Source organism: Rhynchophorus ferrugineus, unplaced genomic scaffold, assembly GCF_030347505.1.
Source record: "Rhynchophorus ferrugineus isolate W39M unplaced genomic scaffold, kcgeb_rfMv2 rfM3, whole genome shotgun sequence".
NCBI classification, from domain to species: domain Eukaryota; kingdom Metazoa; phylum Arthropoda; class Insecta; order Coleoptera; family Curculionidae; genus Rhynchophorus; species Rhynchophorus ferrugineus.
Window position 1 is genome coordinate 57,862,446 of NW_027472582.1, and position 18,825 is coordinate 57,881,270.

Below are 18,825 nucleotides of genomic sequence, written 5' to 3' on the forward strand. Positions count from 1 at the left end.
AGGTTTATTATGCCTCTTAATTTAAATAATTTGTCAATATTATTAATTTTTAAGGGGGATAATTCCTATATTTAATTCCTTTCTAATTCCTTTGCTCCCCTGATATCGCTCTATAATTCGTAACTTTTGAATAAAGCTCCAAGCCTAAATAGGTTTTCTAAGTTTAAGTTGTTAGTTATCAGTATTAAGTCAATGCGATTTTTTAATGTTTGGGATTTAGAGGTTTGCCACCTTCAAATTGAAATTATTATATACGGGAAATATATATTAGTTAATATTGATATAGGGCGTCCTAAAATTTTAACTAAACAGAAAAAATCGTTATTAACCTCATGAAAAAAAATGAAGTGGTCCAAAAACGAGTTATATGGAGTTATATCCCCATATTTCTCGGGTAAAACATATCGTATATCGACTATAAGATCTGAGATATTTTGACTAATTTCGATTATGATCTTATATTTATTAAATTAAACATTTTTGTCAAAATGGAAAAGGAAATATATTGTATAGAATTCAAAACGTATACGAATAAAAATAAATTAATAAAATATAATGCAAAGTGAAATAGAAAATAGTACATAAAAATATGTTCTTTTAGTTAACTAAAAAAACTAAAATTTGACAGAAATATAACTGTACCGAAAAGTTGTCATGTGTCATATACATATATGTTCTTTATGTATTCAAATGCATTTTAACATTATATTTTAGATTATTTATCTCTTAAGTGACGATATTTTTCGTAAGAATTTTACGACGATATCATCTTACTTTAGACACTTATTATTATTTTTTACCCAAATACATATTGGTGTTACAAAAAATAAAACCAATTATATTAAGTTAGGTACATTAAATGTAACATGTGATTTTTCGTAATTGATAATGAGAGTATTTATCTAATTAAATGAAGCAGTAGATTCTGATAATTGGGTTCCCTAATATATTATGTAAAATAAGTAAGAATATAATACGAAACATGTTTTTAACTATGCGGGTTTCATACACCTAAAATAATCGATTCGAATCGAATTATTATTGAAAACGATTTCTGTGATCATATCTATTATCATAGAAAAATTAAAACTGTAAATTCCTTTCAATAATCCTAATAGATTACTGTGTATTAAATCCCATCGGGTACATTTGCAATCAAATTTATGTTGAAGCCTCACAGTCAGGCTTCACTTATCAGTATTTGTTATTTCGTCGAAGTGTAAACAAATCATTTATGAGTCTGAATTGGTATCAAATAAATTGTATTTGCGGGAACTTTTACTTCTTACTTGAATTTCAAGGAAAATGCGACTGAATGCTCCATCGATTTTAACTGGCTTCGACGTCTTAAAAGTGGCGATCTAGACACCGAAGACAAAGAGCGGTCTGCACAGCCAAAAAAATTGAAGACAAGGATTTGAATTAATTACATGATGAAAGTGTCAATGGGGATCGCTATCGAATACAATTTCTGCCTTTGATCTGAGAATCGTGCGAAAAACGACCAGAATACGAGCAAGGACAGAAGAATGTTATTCTTTAGCATGACAAAGCTCGACCACACGATGCATGTCGCCGTATTCTCCAAACCTTGCTCTTTTGGATTACGCTTTTCACTTCTTGTGACGATACCAAAAGATGGCACGATTCGTGTATAACATCAAAAGATGTTTCCTTCGAGATATAATATGTAAATTGCTTGAAAGACAGAAAAAAGCAGCGGCTATCGATGGACAATATTTTGAATAAAACACATTCAGCAATACAAGCAGCATAGAAAGCGTACCGATTTCTCAAAATAAAGCTTGAAATTAAAATTGAAAAAATCTTAAAAAATTTATAGGCTTAATATATTTTATCACAGTCGATATACTTGGATTATAATAATAATCGAGCATTTCTATCATATATCTATTATATATATATATCTTTTCTATCTTACGAATTTAATGCATTATATTTTGAAAAAAAGCTGGAAACCTTTAATGTGATGTATGATTTTTTCCAATCATATATGAGCTCTATTTGTTGCTATGCAGTAACGTATTCAACGCATTAATCTTTGTACTCTATTAGTATTTGCTATAATTTATACATTATCGCAAACGATATAATTTAAAAAACCGTTTAAAATAATTAATTTACGGTTCCTTTATTTTCAAAATATTGCACATTAATAGAACTAGTAAAAGAATGATAATATACAATACAGTTATATACAATATCACAATTGAAATATTTTACTCTAATCCATGGATTATGTATGTTACCACAAATCTGTTTACATAACTTTGCATTAACTTTTATATAAATTTCAAGTATAAACTGTCAGCTGTCACAAACGGTGTTTTTTGGGTTATCAACAATTTAATATACTAGTGGTGCAAAATTTAAATGTTGCCTACATTCTTTTATATTCTTTATATCTACATTTAATTTTGATTTGTAATAAACTTCACCAAATTGTCAACACTATAATTAAGATGACTAATTATGAATAAACATTCTGTAATAGTTCTAAGGTTTATATTTATTAAAGGGATCTTATTTAGGTGAGATAATAAATGCTTTTTTTTACGTTTTACGTGGGCTCCGAACCACGGTCTTCAGCATTATGCCTACCGACTGGCGAGTGACCAACTTTAGAAATCATCCCAGAAGACATCCGGGCTTACTCAAGCCTGGTTAATGGCGTGACTGCGATCATTTTCCTTGTCGGATTTTACACTCTTGTCTAGGACATTCACAAATTTTAAATAATCATAAACATAAATTTACGACCATGTCTCAGCAGGATTCGAACCCGCGGCTATCACAACAGTAGGAGGACCGTCCCATCGCCTTTACCACTGCGTCACCAAGCCGGCTATGTTCAATTTGTTATTGCTTACTTCCCAGTCATATCTTGTCAAATAAGTTAACAATCTCAAATAAATATTAAAATAAGTGCATTTTTATAACTCATTTATTACGATTTAAATAGATAAATACAATATTTTTGTGAATTGGTGTCATGTTTAAAATTACGTTTAAAATTGCATTAAACATTGCAACACACAACTGCACTTTTAATCCGCTTGCTTTTTATGGATTGCTATATCCGTCAGCAATTGTTTATTCACCCGGGGCCGCCATGTCCACGGGTTTCTTTCCCGTTGGGCCTTCGGCTATTTGTTCACTTGCAGGATAGATGAAATCAGGTGCATCGAGGCATTATAAAGCGTCTGTTGGAAATTCCCGCTACAGGAAACGGAATGTTTACGCAAACTGGGATGTTCGGCCTGAAAACAAACAGGGAAATATCAACAGAGATCCTGCGACCAACGGTTTCGTTCAACCATACTCTAATGCTCTTAACATAACAGAAAATGGAAGCTATACCAGATGTTTTTGGGTAAATTTCAGAATAGTGGAAGATCAATCTAAGAGGGCATATCTCTATATGCATGACAGCAACATTCTAACATAAGTACACTTATATATTCAATAATATAAGTGCAAATAAATGTTGAAAAGATTCCGTATTTTGAATAAGACTGTTATACCCTTAGATTTGAGAATGAATACTTTATAGTAAATTATATAAGTCCTAATTAACTCATGGGCTGAAAAGTCCCCGGCCTAACACATATTTTTTAATAATTTTAAATGTTTTTATATATTTTAAAGATTTTTGGTACTTAGTAATAGGAGAAAATTGAAAATATCAGTATATATATTGCAAAAAATATCAATATTCCTTTTTCTAGATCGTTTGTCTATATGCGTCATCGTTTTCCGTTGATAAAGTATTTGACGATTAAACATGAAACAGATTGATGATCGTTACCGCGTGTGTCATAGACATTTTGAACTCAGAGTATGTTCAAATAAAAGTAGATAAAAATCAAAATAATATAGAAGGTAAATTGAAGGAGTCAGTCACGTTTCTGTTGATAATTGTTACTATTAATTTGTAAACTGTCCTACTATATTTATGGTGCCTATTACCATTCTTGCAGGTCCACAACCAGGGTGTTCGAAGCAAGTGTCATCGACATTTGAACAAACTCCAGAAGGTAATGGAAAAGTTTGTATTAATTCAGCCAGTACCCAGTACCCAGCCTTTCTGCTCATTCTTACTGTTAATTACTTGACCCTATAACTTCAGTTCCAGATGTTCCTATATGAGTAAACAAATTTTTACATTGTACCGTAGTGTACATATCAGGTTATTTTGTAAAACTTTTGAAAAAAGAAATTAATTGTGATTTTTGTTTACATACAATTCTGAATAAATCAGTAGACCCACAAATTGAGACTGATTTTATAGAGACAAGACAATATCTCGTGCCCCAGACTCCAACAAAATTGTTTTGTTATACTGTCAGGAGGTCGATACTATAACAAAATTTTTGTCAAATGTTAAAAAAAAAGTGTAAATTAAAACCCTTCATTTGTACATTCCATAATTATCTTTCGGATAAAGTATTAAAAGTACCAACAAGGTGCGCTATATACTTTTGAGTAAAAGAGGTGAAAAGAATTTTAAGAGGGAAAGACTCAAAGTTTGCTTTCAGTATAAGAAAACAAAAAAAAAACAACTCTGATAGATTCTATTAAATTAATGGCACTGAACAACTATGAAAAAGGAAAATGACGAGCAGATAATTTTGATTTGCAATGTACCAAAGTTTTTTGTTTATGGTTTTATATATATGTATATAATATTTATTTTTATATTATATTTATTTATTTTTACATATTATATTTATATTTATATATAATTGAATTTTATTTAATACATTCATTTCAAAAAAAAAGTTTATTATTTAAATTTCATTGGTTAATTAAACATGACGTCAAGGCTGTCACGTGCAAATATTACTAACGAGCCAATAAAATGTCTTCATAGTAAAATAATTTTCTTACAGGTACTTATAATGCAGATTTAAACTGACTAATCAAATTACTTGAATGGCCATTTATGACGCCCTCTGGATGTTGGGCAAAGTAAAACTTTGCACCAGAGTCCCCTATTGAGTTCCATCTCTATTAATCTATGGTTGTTGTAACAGGTCAATTGAAAAGTACCCGGCCTGACACATAGATGGCGCTACTAGAATTAAATAGACATGTTTTTTAGTTAGCCCTAACCCTCGAGATGCGTGTACAAATTTGATAGCTGTCGGATTATTAGTTTGTGAATTATAGCAATTTGAGTGAAGCAATTTTTGTTATTGTGAAACAAATAGATAAAAAGGACTTTCGCGTGTTGATAAAATATTGCTTTTTGAATAAAAAAAAATAGAGTTCAAGCAAAAACTTGGCTTGATGCCGAGTTTCCACACACTGCTCTAGGAAAATTAACCATGAGGGATTTTTAGAGTGAACGCAGTGAACGCCCAAAAGATGTTGTTACCGACGAAAACATTTAAAAGATCCACAAAATGATTTTGAATGACCGTAAATTGAAATTGAATAAAATAGCAGACACTCTAAAGATATCAACTAAAAGTGTACATCATATCATTCACGAATATTTGGGTATGAGAAAGCTCTGTGCAAAGTGGGTGCCGCGCGAGCTCACTTTTCAGCAGAGCAGTATATGACAATGGATGAAACATGGCTCCATCATTTCACTCCGAAGTTCAGTTGACAGTCATCCGAGTGGACTGCACACGATGAACCCGCTCCAAAGCATGGCAAAACGCAAGAGTTGGCTGGCAAGGTTATGGCGTCTGTATTTTGGGATGCGCATGGAATAATTTTCATTGACTACCTTGAAAAAGGAAGGACCATCAAAAACGACTATTACATCATTACACATTACGTTATTGGACCGTTTGAAGGACGAAATCGCCGAAGATGGCCGCATTTGAAGAAAAAGAAAGTGCTGCTACACCAAGACAATGCACCGTGTCACAAGTCAGTGAAAACGATGGCAAAAATCCATGAATTGGGCTTCGAATTGCTTCCTCATCCACTGTATTCTCCAGATCTGCACACCCCCCCCCCCCAGCGACTATTTCCTGTTCTCAGATCTCAAAAGAATGCTCACTGGGAAGAAATTGTCTTTGAATGAAGAGGTGATCGCCGAAACTCAGGCCTATTTTGAAGCAAAGGACAAATCGTACGACAAAAATGGTATCGAAAAGTTGGAGGATCGCTATAATCAGTGTATCACCCTTGAAGGGAATTATGTTAAATAAAAAAAACTAATTTTGGCGAAAAAATGTGTTCTTCTATGGTAGGCCGGGGACTTGTAAATGACATTGTCGCATAATCAGGCGGAAACAACCGAAGTTTATCGAATACTAATGATTCACTATACTATTAATAATTTTTTAAAATAACGTATCCTCAATATAACCTTAAAATAACTTGTTTCATAACCTAAATATTAATAACCTAAAATATTTCGCAAAAACATTTTGATATACTAATATAATGTTTCATATAATAATAATCCAGGTTCCCGTTTTTTTCCTATTCATTTTATAATTATCTGTTGTTTTCCGGGCTTAGAGACAATTGCTGGAATAGTCCTCGTTTAAAATTCCGCCGGCAGTTCTATTTAAGCCCGGGGTCTTTAGAAAATAATCCGCGGAATTTTCCCGCTTACCTTTTCGTAATTTACATTCCTAGAAGCTTAAATGGATTTTCCGCATGTTTACTGCTTTCAATTGTGTCGTCAAATATGAGAGAAATCTCGGTAAGATGAAAATGTTCTTTGTGAACGCGCTGAAGCTAGATGCACTAAGCTAGATAAAGCGTTTGATTTATGTATTGTTTTATAATAATAAAAAATAATTGCTCTAGTAAAAGGATAATTATATAAGTCCAATATCAAATTCAAATTATATTGCTGGCTTCCTTTTCATAGTATTTGTTAGGTTTTTACTATATATATGAATATAATACGTACAATACGTTTTTTTTTATTAATATATATTATAGAAAAAAATATAGAGATAAATTAATGCAAATTATTTTTAGAAATAGAAAAAGAATTAAAATTCTATTAATAAGCCTTGTTGGTTATTATATTTCTGAAATTATCAATTCGTATAAATATCAATATGATTTGATATTATTCCGATTTGAGATTATTTGATATTTTCTTTTTTACTACTTATATATTTTTATTATTCTTTCATCTGTAATTTTAAGTACCTGTATTTATCAAAGTCTTACAAGTCTTCGGTAGTATAGTGGTAAGTATCCCCGCCTGTCACGCGGGAGACCCGGGTTCGATTCCCGGCCGGAGAGAACTTTTTTAATTATAAAATAATGTGTATAGGTTGACATTTATTTTCCAAGCAAAAACAAAATATTGTATGCTGGGAACTAGGAACTTTAAGTTTTGTTTGTAGTATGATTCTAAATAACAATATATTGTATATTAATATAGCAGCATTTTGGAACTCCAGTCTATTTTTGAAGATTATTTGTTAATTTATTGGAGGACTACACATTTTGATTGATAAATTGGAAAGTAAATTCGGCTGCATTTAGGTTATCTTGGCAACTATTAGGCCTTTTTGTGATTGACTTTTTCAATCTTCTAGGTTTTTCGATGTTTGTTCAAGCCGTAAACTTTATTCACGCAAGTTTCTACGAATAATACTCGTAATCTTAAAATATTCCCAAATATAAAATAATATTTATTATTGCGTTTAAAAAGGATGCGATGGTTAAATAGTTCATTAAAATTCTGGTTGAGAAAATATAGATACCAATATTTAGTTGTCAATCCATTCCATTCATTTCATTGCTCATTACAATCAAGGCAAATATATATAGCCGGCTTGGTGGCGCAGTGGTAAAGGCGATGGGATGGTCCTCCTACTGTTGCGATAGCCGCGGGTTCGAATCCTGCTGGGGCATGGTAGAAAATTTATTTAAATCAATCAAAATGAAACTGTCATTTTGAACCTAATAAATTTAATAGACTCGGAAATTAACTTGTAAAGAAATTCGTGAATTCCTACATTTGAATGGAATAGTAATTACTATTTTCAGTAGCTAATTTTTTAACTACCGACTTGTTCGACTGTTTTGCGGCTATCGACTGTTTCGAGAGTCGATAGATCTCAAGGCTAGTTTAGTTATATATTAAGAAAATATCTAAACGGCAGTAAAATAAAAGTAATAATTCCTTTGTGGTCATTTGTTTCTTATGTAATAACGTCCCTAGGCATGAAGTTCGTCCAGTTATAACCATCACCGGTTAGCTTTTATTAAGATAAATGACTATGTCTAATAGTTTTAGTTATGTGCAGTCCATTGCGCTTGAAATTAATTGAAGAGTCCCTAACTTGCGACAAATATTTAGTAGTATAAGTCACGTCGACAGTGGATACGTAATTTAATTAATTGTATGTCTGAGTTTCTGAGGAAAAATAATATTATTAAAATATAAAGTTTATGATACAATTTTATAGTTAGTAAAATTACATATATGCTTAGAATCTAATTATAAAAAAAAAACAAAGTTATCACTGTTCTGTGTTCTGTTTTAACTGCCCGAAAAAAGTGAGCGAAATTAGAGATGTTATATTTGTCTTATTGCTAATTTAATAGCGTTTATTAATTATTTTCTGAATTTTCTGAAGAAGCGAAAGTGATTTTATTTTATATTAGCAAAATTTGATAAAAGTAGAGTGCATTTTATCGATATTATACCAAATTTATAGTTTAAATTAGAACCTCGAAATCAATTTATTTATTTTCAGCTTAATATGACATTTATTCAGAAAAATTGTATAATTCTTTCTTATCTATCTATTTTATATTATTGTTTTAACATATTGTTACATACTGTTAATTTTAAACGCAGATCACCAAATGTAGCGCATCAGATTATATCTATGGATATTCTGTTTAGTTTCCTATTAGATTGTCTCAGTATATTATCTATCTTTCGCCATAATCTATCCAAAGTTTTTTTGTATAAACGTCGTCAAGATGTTTAATGTATTGCCATTCGCAATTTATAAATTCGTTTTAGAATCAGACAGTATTTTCCTTCTCATTTTATTCTAGTTAAAAAGAGACACAATGCTGTCTGATAAGTTCGAACGTGTAATCGAACTAGCCTGTCAAAGTCGTCCGGTTGTCAAACGTATGCAAAGTTTCTCAAAACATTAGTGATAAAAGGTTATAAACCGGCAAACATTATTTTAATGCTTTGCCTATTTCTTAAATCGCAGCTTATTACTCTGATTGAAAATTTCGAAGCCAGACAGAACAGATTACGTTTCTAATCAGTTACTTTGAACAGGAACGAGATAATGGAGGCCCCCTCTTATTAGTAAAATTCGTTAGAGAGGTAAGCATTTTTACTGTTTGTAAATATTAATATGATGTAATTACGTAATATAATAATTATGTTTGTAATTATTATTGTTTTTAAATATTAATTTGCTGTGATTTTCATTGAAAATATTTTTAGCGTGTATGAAATGTATAAAAACAGTGAGTAGTTTTTCAATACAAACATAATTTAATACAATTATTTCAAAGGAAACCGTTAGTCTGAAAAGCATCGAAGAGGTCAAATGGAACTTCCGGATAAAAAGCATATAATAAAATGAAGGAAGACTTATTGTTTTAATTTATGTATTTAGATGGGACATATATTTCAGAGCGGGACCAATATACCCAACTTGATGACTTGGTCACTCATGGCAAGATGATATAAAAAATAATGTTATGGCAACAAAAGTTGATTGTAAAAGGAATTGGAATAACATTTGATTAGATTTTATTAATCATAACACTTATTAATAATTCATCGCAGATATATTGTACTTTGTGCTGGAAACAGGAATGGTTAATATCACCTTCGGTTTCAATGAACTCGATAAGACCCATTGAAGGAGAAATTGAAAATTAACAGCTTACTTATTCACTTGAATGAAACTTTCTGAATATAATATAACGTAATGCTGCCAATTTCTAAGGCAGGGTGACGAAAATGGAAACAAGTAAAGGTGAGTATATAATTAATATATGATAACTGTAGGAAATGTTTTTGCAGAGTGTAAAAGATTAATGTGTAGAGATATATGTGGAATTATTCAGAATATACATGAGCATTAGTTAAAATGTGTCTGGAGAGAAATAATAGTAACATATAATAACAAAAGAATTAAGGATAATACAGTGATTAAATCTAATTTTATCAAGAAAGTACTAACAGAACAAATGAAGGAGAAATGCAGTGATATCAAAATTTCTTCATAAGGAAACACTGTAACGAAGGACCCAAGAACTAAGCGTAAAATGTATATATGCTCTCTAATGAAAGTAAAATATATTACTTGAATATACAATTGTTAATTAAATGTATTAGGCTCTTGGGGATACTAACATAAATGCGCTTAAAACTTTAACTCATAGGTGATATTTTTTTATAACATCTTTTTTAGATACGCTTAGTACAATCTTAATTATACATTAATTTATCACTACTTTTCATTTGTACTTGGATTAATTCACAAACAAGACGAGTGCGAGAAAATTCATCAATATGTATTCCTCAATAATAAAATGATAATAACTTATAGCTATAGTTAACACTAAAGGTATACACTTTATATACGTTCGTATGGTTTGCTAACGTAGCGATAGGCATTGGTAATAAATAATGAGAACCTTGTTTTGACGGCGTTGTATGACTAGTTGATTTTAGTTTTTAGTGCAACCCCATATTTGCAACCCATACGTCCAAGTTGGCTATATAATTGTCTTGTAGATCAACCGCTTTGATTGTAGATAAAGTTGGGAGTATCTTCCGACTAACTGGTATAGTTGTTTTATTTTGGTTCTAATGTCTTTTGCTTTTTGTCTAACGTGATGATAGGTGACAGGGAAAAGAGTTCAATGTAAATATAATCAAGCAGAACTTTCGTAGCGCAATTTGATTGGTGTTTGACTTAACACGGCGAATTTTGAAAATTTGTATTTTTATTTGTGGTAAAATCTTAGTAATTCCACTTTTGATTTTTTTATAGTATATTATTACTATAGATCAGTATTTTTGTGATTCTTTTTTACAGTGATCTAGCGAATTTCAGATATAAGAATAAATCTGTCACTTAGCAGGAGTGCTGTTACCACTACCAGATGGATCACCAGATAGAGTAATATATAGAATGTTATCTTAGTACAAATAATTTCACAATTTTTTTGCGTGGTCTCAGCAGGAAGTCGCCGAGAACATCATTTCGCTGAATTCCATTGGTTAGTTTAAGTTACCATTACAGGCCCCTGTAATGGACATATTTTATTATGGAACCATTTCATTAGTTGACGATTTCATACGCATCACGTGACTAACCTCTGACGTCACCTGACCAATTAAATTTCAAATAAAGCCAAGATGTAATTTTTCAAAACCATTTATTAATATAAAATTCCATATAAATACAAATTTTATATAATATTAAAAAGTTCAAATATAAGAATGTAATGAATATATATAATGTAAAAACACTAAAGTTTAACGTGGGCTCCGAACCACGGTCCTCAGCATTAAGCCTACCGACTGGCGAGTGATCAATTTTAGAAATCATCCCAGAAGACGTCCGGTCTTACCCAGCCTGGTTACTGGCTTGCCTAGAACATTCACAAATTTTAAACAATCACAAACATAAATTTACGACCATGCCCCAGCAGGATTCGATCCCGCGGCTATCGCAAGTGTAGGAGGACTGTCCCATCGCATTTACCACTGCGCCACCAAGCCGGCTAATAAACAATTATTAAATGTGGATATAAAAATTGCTGCGTTTCTTTTCGTTCCCTCATACTGAAAACAGAGCAAAATAGCTGAAAGTCTGTGTCTGTTAATATTTTACTTACTTAAATTAATTATTTTACTTACTACTATTATATATATATATATATATATATATATATATATATATATATATATATATATATATATAATATGTCTCAATACATTTTTGCGTTGAACAAGTAAGTAAAATATTAACAGACACAGACTTTCGGCTGTTTTGCTCTGTTTTCAGTATGTATGTATATATACATATATATATATATACATATATATATATATATATATATATATATATATATATATATATATATATATACATAATTGTGCTTTTATTATGGTGAAATCGATGAGTTAAAAAGACAGCTTAAGCATCTATTAACAATATAATTAAACAAGTATGATAATTTTCCTGTAAATATTTATATGAACACAAATGCTCTATATAAGTAATTGTATACCTATCAGGTAAAAGCAATGCTAAGCCACGCACACACATGCTTAATCTAGTTAACTTGGGTTATTTCTTCCAAGAAAAACTACGTCTGGTTTTTTATTTCCGCACATACACTGTATACACAACACTTTTGAGAATGAAGATACATTATAGTTGTATAATAACGATTATACTTAAGACACAAAAATGCTGATCGTACTCTATGCCAGACATACAAAAATGGTGTCATAAACAAAGTGAAACAAATAATCGGGTTATAGAAATGAGCCAATCAAATGCCGTTGTAGGCCAATTCAAATGAACCAATCAAAAAAGTGATTTCAGAGCCAGTATTGGTCGGACCACGCAAAACATTTTCTTGGTTTCGCCTATTTCAGTAAAACCTCTATTTATACTCTATGGGTTTAATTCACCGACAGTCGACGAAGTGATTATTGCTAGTAGCTGAGAAAATTTGCAAGATAGATGTAGGTGTTACGTTAATATGTTCAGCGGGTCATCTAGTTTTTTGTATATTATACGTACTGTGACGTGCAATTTATTTCGCTGAGGAAAAGGTTAGGTAAATAATACGTCGGTGAATAATAACCCTTATATAACATCCCTATATCTCTATTAAAATTAAACCCGGTCGTTTGTTTTATTTTTTTCTTGTTGCGAGACAATCCAACCGACAAATCCTGACAGTTTTCGGACGAGAAGACACTAACACGTACAGCGAACGGTTGGATTCGCAACCAGTGTTACCGTATATAAAAAACGTATAAAATTTCGAATAAAATAACTGTAAATTATGCTTATTGCGGGTCGTCCGCCTCGCAGCACTATCTTCCAGTTTAATTTAAACGGGCACTTTTCGGGCAATAAAAATGTACGCCTTCTGGCTCGGTGAAAAACCGTCTTTTTATTTATTACCGGGCTTAGTTCGGTGCAGTAGTTCGGGTGAGCGGCCATCGGACACTTTATATCCGGGTTATTCGATTTGTTTTTTTATATTCATCTTATATTAGTAATCTGTAGTGCATATATGATCATATAGAGTCTATTCAAAGTTTATATGTATACGCGTCATCGAAATTTGTGACGTCAAAACGTCGCAATGATGCCGCATCAACTGTGAGTTTTAGTTCAGTTCGGCTTTGGCATACAAAAAAATTCCAAGCTAAATAAAATAATTGAACAAAAATCTTATCAAATATAATTTATATTAAAATTATAGTATATATTTATTTTTTATTTATCTCTTAGAATGTCAACAATCTGCCCGTGGGTAATAAGTATTATTATATGATTTCCGTTGTATAATATAACCATCCTGACATGTAGAAGATCACTTCAGTTAGTAATCTGCTGTAAAACTTATAATCTAAATCTTATTCTAGATACTATTCTAACTTATTTTAATGTATATCCTAAGTTATTTTAAGGTAAGTACATCTAAAAACTACAGTTAATTATACAGCCACAATAGTTTAATGGTTAGAGTTATAACCTCTTATCACCAATGCTTTCAAGAATTTTGCATACGTCTGAAAACTGGACGATTTCTCGGGGCTCTTTTTAACTCGAATAAAACGAGAAGGAAACATTGTCCGATTCTAAAATGAATTTACAAATTGCGACAGGCACTACATTAAACATCTTGATGACGCATATAAAAATAAACTTTGAATAAACTATATGTATGATGTAGGTACCCTACTACTTAACGTATGCTTAGAACCATGGCTGCAACACTTGCTATATATTTGAATAATTAATTGACAATTATATTTTTATGATTGAAGGTTGACATAATTGGCATGGCAGTGATGTTTTTTCCGTGTCATATTTTATATTATTGCAGATAGACAATCATAAATATAAATTAAAAACACTATTTACTTTGTATAAGCAATAATTTTTTTATGTCCACGAGCTTTTATTGTTACAACTTGAGACAATTCTTTTGAAATATTTTTTAAACTTGGAAAAATTTCATAATCTTATGCTGTAAAATTTGTCCAATAAGTTACGTGAAGAAAATGTTTGAAATTCAACTTATAAAATTTGACCCTACGATAATTGATTTCTAAATAGATGTGCAAGCGCTATAATAAAATTGCAAAATACTCGCTGTTGATTGTTTTTCCTTTTTCGAAATATAATTTGTTAATAAATCAAAATTATACCACGGTCATACACAAAATTAATTGATATCCTCCTTGAACTTAACCAACAGCTGTGAAGAAGTTGTCCCCATCTTCTGACCCAGTTTTTCATTTTTGTCCCATGTTTAATCCGTATATATGAATGAATATATGATAATATTGCTGTTGTTCGCGAAACTTCCTCAAATATTTGATATAAACTTCTTCACCATTTTTATCAGCCTATTTGTAAGTGTCTATTATTTGGCGATTACATTTTCTGAATTTGTGATTGTGCAATGTTTTTGTGAATGTTGTAGTGTTTATTACAGTAATTTTTAAAATGTACTTTACACAAATATCACCAATTTATTTAGTTTTTGATCTAAGTATTCGGATTACTCTGACTGCAAGCTAATGCGAATTAACAAATGTGAAACAATATGATGTCCGGGAGCTGGGTAATCCTTAATGTTTGGTGCTATGTTTGTAACATATCGCATCTTTCTAGTAATGTTTTGGAGAATTTTATATTCTGATATAATGGTGTGCGTACATTCTTGATACTTGCCTATATTCAATGAAAATATTGTTGCTACATTTACAGATTACACATCAATCCTAGTCATTGCAGATAACAACACTGAATCAACCAGAAAGTTACATACAGCTATTGTATTGAAATATAATGCCGCACAGAACATACAAGAACATTATACGGCACAAGAAATAATATTATAAAATATTATATACTTATCAAAGTATAACATTATTAAGGCTTATTTATGGAGTTATAAAATATATTGTTCTATGAGTTTTTAAATTCTAATGAAACTATTATAATCGTTCTTATAAAGTTACTTACTTACTTATGGACAATGCACCATACCATAGTACACTGGTGAGAAATATTCTAATCTGTACTTAAGGAATGGCTTGTTGAAAAGTTGAAAGTTTTGAAGGCCATGTTAAAGTTACCATGTTACTCGGTTATAAAATGTTTAATTGCGTTTTATGTAATTTACTTTTGTTAGGTTTGAAAAAAAAACACACAGTAGATTAGACGGTTGAAGAAAATGGCAACAGTGTGCTATGTCTTCCTTCTTACCATCGCATATTAAAACCAATCGATTTGGGAGCCAAAGAGCTGATATGGGCTGTCCCAAAGAATTACTACAATGGGCATGCAAGTCAAAAATAATATACAAGCAAAAACTGTTTGAATAAGTGGAAATAACGTCTTTTATCATACACAGAAGACGAAATTGATTGTTAGACATTTTGGAAGTTAATTCTTAGTTATTGACTTGAGTAATGATTCAGAAAGTGCCAGTGACTGAATGAATGTTTCTGGATATGATATTATGATCTATGCTGACAACTATGGAAACGAGGTGATGCGAGTAGAAATAACTAATGGCGAGTTTATAGTTAATATAGGATAACTGCAGAAAATCGTATTGTAGAGTATGTAAAATTTGTGTGCCTAAATAAGTGTGTAATTGTTAAAAATATTAGAGTATTTGGTTAAAATGCATGAGGAGAGAATGAATAATTACTGTTTTGCAGATATATAATGCATTAGGGAGAATACAGTAATGTAATATCAATATATAATCTAATTTCATGAAGAAAAACATATGGGTAAATATATAGGTGATATCAAGATTACTTAACATGGTCTAGAAGAAAAAATGCGTCTAGAACTCTACCTCATAGGTGGTGTCGAAAATAATTTAATTTAAATATAGGAAAACAACTCTAACCACACTATAAACAGTTGTAACTGTATATTTAACTAAGGTTAAGACCTTCGATATGTATTAGACGTATCATAATGTATAAATAAATTACATTCAATTTTTTCATTACAGTTTACTTTTATTTAATTATTTTATTTACATTCGAACTTTGTTATATGTGAAAGCCGTTAATACGTCAACATTGCAATGTTTTCTATGTAATCATCTAAACTTATGACGCTAGTTTATTGTTTGTACAATACTGAATGTAGAATGTACAAGAATCCTAAGCGTAGAAAACATATTTGGTGGAATAATATGTAAGAAACACTGAAAAGGAAGTGTTACGACAGTCGCCACAGTGTTTAGTGTTGCTATGCCTGACTACCAGTTGTTTCAATTAATGGCAAACATGTTAATGACTTCCTAGTATATGAATTATGCAGGTTAGCTTTCCTTTTGGATTGAATTGTGAAAATTGAAAGTCGTTGGAATGAATTTTACTTGATATTAATAAGATAATTCGTTTAGATTTTTCCTTGATCTTGATTTCTTTTTGATAATTTCTCTAGCAATAGTATTTATTAATTCAATTTTGAATAAATTATTATTTATCAAAAGAAATGTTCCGGATTGATTCTAATATCTAATACGATAATGCTCTAGAAATAAAATAAAATTTAAGACCACACACTATAGTTATAAAAACAAAAATAATTAAAAGTTATCTAAACTTGAATACCTAACATATTGTATATTCGTATCTATAGCGATCGTCCCTGGTATTAACGCATTTTTTTTGGCCGCTCTACTGAAATAGTCGCGAATTTTCCGGAAGAGATAAGTTTTTCTTTCCGACCGAGGAATTTGTTAGAATCCGCGAAACATTTATACACATTAACATCGTCTTGGGTTATTTATGTCGTCTGGTCCCCCTTTAACTTTAGGATTTTGTTTATTACCGTATTTACTCTTTTAGATTAAAGGGTCCAGAAGGCGGTTTTTATTTTATTCGCGTACCGTTCGCGAGAAAGGGTGTTCGGAACGAGCGTTTTATTGTCGACAATTTGCGTAGCATCATTATCGCTTCATTTGGGAGATTCCCCGTAATGTGGAAATGCGCTTTTGATCCCTCGGCATGGCCGTTTAATATTATATCGAGGCAATAACATTAGGCCCGGCAATATTGCTGTTCTTGAAGGAAATAGTGGAAGGATATGGGCTTTAGTTTGAAACCAAATCGATGCATTATTAAAATATGTCTCTGAAATATCAGTTTTTTTTATTTATAAAGCACATGACATACATATTACAACTATAGTCTATACGAAGTAGCAGTGAACTTACGTCATCAAGATGTATAACGTATTGCCTATTGCAGTTTGTAAATTCGTTTTAGTAGTAGACAATATTTTCGTTCTCATTTTATTCCAGTTAAAGAGATATAATGCCGAATAGTTGGGTATGAGAAAGATCTGTGCAAAGTGCAAGCTCACTTTTGACAAAAAACAATGACGAGTTCATGATCCGCAGCAGTGTTTGAAGATGATCAAGCGTAATAAAGAGTTTTTGCGTCCCTATGTGACAATGGATGAAATATGGCATGAGGCATCGGAGTGAAATGATCACTCCGAAATCCAATCGACGGTCATTCGAGTGGACTGCACACGATAAACCCGCTCCAAAACGTGGGAAACAGTCGGCTGGCAAGGTTATTGCGTCTGTATTTTGGGATGCGCACGAAATAATTTTCATTGAACTACCTTGGAAAAGGAAGGACCATCAACAGCGACTATTGCATAGCGTTATTGGACCGTTTAAAGGACAAAATCGCCGAAAAACGGCCGCATTTGAAGAAAGAGAAAATGCTGCTTCACCAAGACAATGCACCGTGTCACAAGTCAGTGAAAACGATGGCAAAATTCTATGAATTGGTCTTTGCATTGCTTCCTCATCCACCGTATTCTCCAGATCTGGCTCACAGCGACTATTTCCTGTTCTCACATCTTAAAAGATGCTCGCTGGGAAGAAATTTTCCTCGAATGAAGAGATGGTCGCCGAAGCTGAGGCCTATTTTGAAGCAAAGGAAAATCGTACTACAAAAATGGTATCGAAAAGTTGAAGGGCCGCTATAATCAATGTATCACCCTTGAAGGGAATTATGTTGAATAAAAAAACGAATTTTGCCAAAAAAATGTGTTTTACTATGGTAGGTCGGGGACTTTTGAATTGAACTGTTATTGTATTGTAAAAGAAAGAAATATAATATTCCAGCAAAGACCAATAAACTACTATTACTTGATATACTGTCATTGACTATAAATGTCTTCAAATGGTATGACGACGAAGAAGGTTGAGGGAAGCAATAAGAAGATTACTAAAAAATAATAAAGTATGGTCAAACTGAAGACTTTATCTACCTCACATATGTGAAATTTAACGAATGTGTCTATGGCTATGAATAGCTGATGTCGCTTTGGTGAAACAGTAGCGAAGAAGCATTTAACATCTTACAGCACCTAACTACCAATATATATATATATATATATATATATATATATATATATATATATATATATATATAAGCGGATCCAGGCATGGATATGGTTTAAAAATCAATAAAAGTATGTTTTCAGTGTATATGGAATTTAAACACTGTACAAAAATTATGAATAACAGTAGCATACATTATAGTGATTATGATTTAATCTT

At 31.3% G+C, this 18,825-nt stretch overlaps 1 protein-coding gene and 1 non-coding gene across 2 annotated transcripts in view; both read left to right on the forward strand.

Moving 5' to 3' along the window:
• The window catches only part of Chmp1 (Charged multivesicular body protein 1), a 395,687-nt gene that overhangs the window by 35,674 nt on the left and 341,188 nt on the right, over positions 1-18,825 (forward strand). The gene's annotated exons all lie outside the window — the stretch shown is intronic.
• On the forward strand, positions 7,180-7,251 carry TRNAD-GUC (transfer RNA aspartic acid (anticodon GUC)). The gene has a single exon. It is a non-coding gene; the product is annotated as a tRNA-Asp (tRNA).